Below are 2,885 nucleotides of genomic sequence, written 5' to 3' on the forward strand. Positions count from 1 at the left end.
CAAACTGAAAAACCACAGTTCACTACATTATTACATGAAACATGATAAAACTGCAACATGATTGCATATGAATAAGAAAACTTGTACTGGATGAAGATAAAAACACCTCAATTAAGTCCTCATTATCATCTGTACTATAGGGAGCATCCAGACACTAACACTTTTAAAACTACACGTGATGCAATATTTAATTTGTATCAGTCAGCAGCTGTGGCTTCTGTAATAATCTTTATAAATGCCAGGCTTCATGTGTGGTGGGCTTTTTTAATCCAAGGTTTGTTTGTTTTAATACAGTTAAAAACATACAGTGTATCTCCAGGAAAAAAAAAAAAAAAAGCAGCACAACTTGAACTTTCCAGCTCTCATTATCACCTTTAATTACCACCACTACCAGTGAGCCCTGAAAGACTTCCCCTGAATTTTGGAAGGAAGAGGCAACATGACATAGCTTAAAACAAAAAAACTAACAACTAAGCACCTCAGAAGACCCAGCTGAGAGCCCTGTTTGTATGTAGCATACTGTGAAACATGAGGCTTAATGTGGAGATTGTACCCACCCCCTCCATCCACAAAAAATACAGCAAAGCCTATCAGTGCTTACTCTCCTAAACAGCAACAAAATGTGAAGGACATGATTTTTTTCAGATTTACTACCAACAACACAGCTCCAGCGAATGGGATCAGCCTTTTATTTCTGTGATGTTGCAGTTCAGACAAGCTTTCAACAGAACAGCAGCATATGAACTTATTACGTAGAGACTTGTGGGGGTAACAGGGAGAAAAAAAGCAACCCTCAAAGCAGTTATTTCACAAGTAGAAAGTAATCTTCATTAGTATAAGAAGGGTTTTTTGGTTTTCTTGTTATTTCAAAGTAATTCTGAAAATCTGACAACTGGCTTCAGTTCCTTTTCTTCCCATTTGCCAAGAGAAGTTATCTACCTGCCACTGGTGACTGTGAAAGGTGTTTACACACTGCTTTCAACTGGGTAAGTAAAATTTGTAGTTGCCCTGTTGCAACAGTAGTTTTGCAGAACTTAAAAAGCAGTACAGCAGATCTGGCTATTCTGATTAACAGCCACTATGGAAAGACTCAGCATTTCACTGCAAATGGCGGTTGTGTGACTTGTAGCAGAGGTAGCTTTGGCCATAGGTATCTGTGAGACTTTGTTTCACAAATGCCTTCCCTAACATTGCAGATATTGAACACTCTACCACAACTGGTTATTAAATATCCTCATCAACAGTACAGAATTTCTATACGGAAAAAGTAATCACCAGAAAATGTTTAAATCATTTTAAGTTCCTCTGAAACAGCACAAACAATAGTTCAAAATTGCCACCATGTGGTTAGGTCACCAGGGAGTACTGCCAAGCTTTACGTAGATTGCAAGCACAAGGATATCTGTGCCATACTCAGCCCTTCAATTTTTCAGCAAATGCTCACCTTCACTAAACAAAAATAACAGCTTGATGGATATTACGAACTAAAAGATTTTTATTTCTAAAGATTCACTAAAACTGAAGTCTATTAGTCATTCTGTTTACCAAATTTCACCTTCTTATATTTGAAGTGCTAACTCAAATTGCCTACAGGGAAGGGGAAAGGAGAAGGCAGAAAAAAAAAAACCAAAACCTGAAGAGACATGTTAAAACATGGGATAAATAAACCCCTTCAAAGGCAGATGATTACCTCTGAAGGTATAAGCTTGTGCTGAAGAAGGAATACTTTATGCATTAGCACAATAAATAAAAATTACAGCAGCAGCAGCAGAACAGAATGAAATAGCTTTGGTCTGAACTTGAATATCTGACTAGCCATTTAAGCCCTATAACTAAAATAACACGCATCATTTTTCTTTAATACTACTAACATCTCTCTTTGCTACAGATAAGGTGATAAAAACATGAGACAACAAAAAAACAACATATGTTTACATTCAGTGTAAACAATAAAACCAGACTTTGGTGTAATTTTTTTCCTGAAGTGGGCTCTAAATTTCTGTTCAATATTCCCCAAATCATTCCCATAAAACAAACCATTCCTCAGAATCTAACAGAGAAAAACATCTGAATTTTCAGAGGATTCTCATTTATCTCTCTGTAGGAGAACGCACATGTAACTTCAAACTATTATCTCCTGGTATCTGACATTTAACTCATCAACCGAAGGCCACAGCAAATCTGGGTGTTTTCCTTCCCTGCATTCCTCTCTATTCCTGAAATCGGTACGTTATCGTACATTAAAATTCGATTTTGATAGCGTTAGCTCCAAATAAAAATAACCTAAGGAAGCCACGTGGGAACTTTTTCCACACAGCTTTGTTCCACGGAGGCGCACCCCACGCGGCGCGGGGGGGTCCTGCGTTACCCTGAAGCTCGTCCTGCCGTGATGGCCCGGCACAGGAACGTTGTTTCTCTTGCTGCAGGTATCTGTCCTCTCCCGCACGAGCCGCACTACCTTCAGCAGCTCACACCTCACTCGGACGGTTGCGCTATTACTGAAAGTTTGTAAAGAATGAGGCACAAAGCCAGGATCACGATCCTGGACCCAAAGCCCTCTGCAGAGGGAACCAAGGCGCGCTGCCCCACACCCCCCACCGGGGCCCGGGGACACGCCGGCTCTGGGAAGCCGTTAGGGACGGTTAAAGCCCAGCACGGCAGGGCAGCTCCGGGGAGGCTCCATGCACCGGCACAAGCGGCCTCTCGCCATTTACCGCTGCCCTCCCCTCAGCGCACCAGGCGAAGGGCAGCCCAGGGGAAGCGCAAAGAGCAGCGCAGGGGGAACCGCGGCTCGGCGGAGCCCCGGGCCCGGCCGCCTCCTCCCGCCAAGTCCCAGAGGCGGACGCGGCTCCCGCGGGCCCAACGGCGCCCGCAGGGGCGGGACG

This window comes from Athene cunicularia, assembly GCF_003259725.1.
Source record: "Athene cunicularia isolate RWA chromosome 6 unlocalized genomic scaffold, athCun1 chr6_part2, whole genome shotgun sequence".
NCBI classification, from domain to species: Eukaryota; Metazoa; Chordata; class Aves; order Strigiformes; family Strigidae; genus Athene; species Athene cunicularia.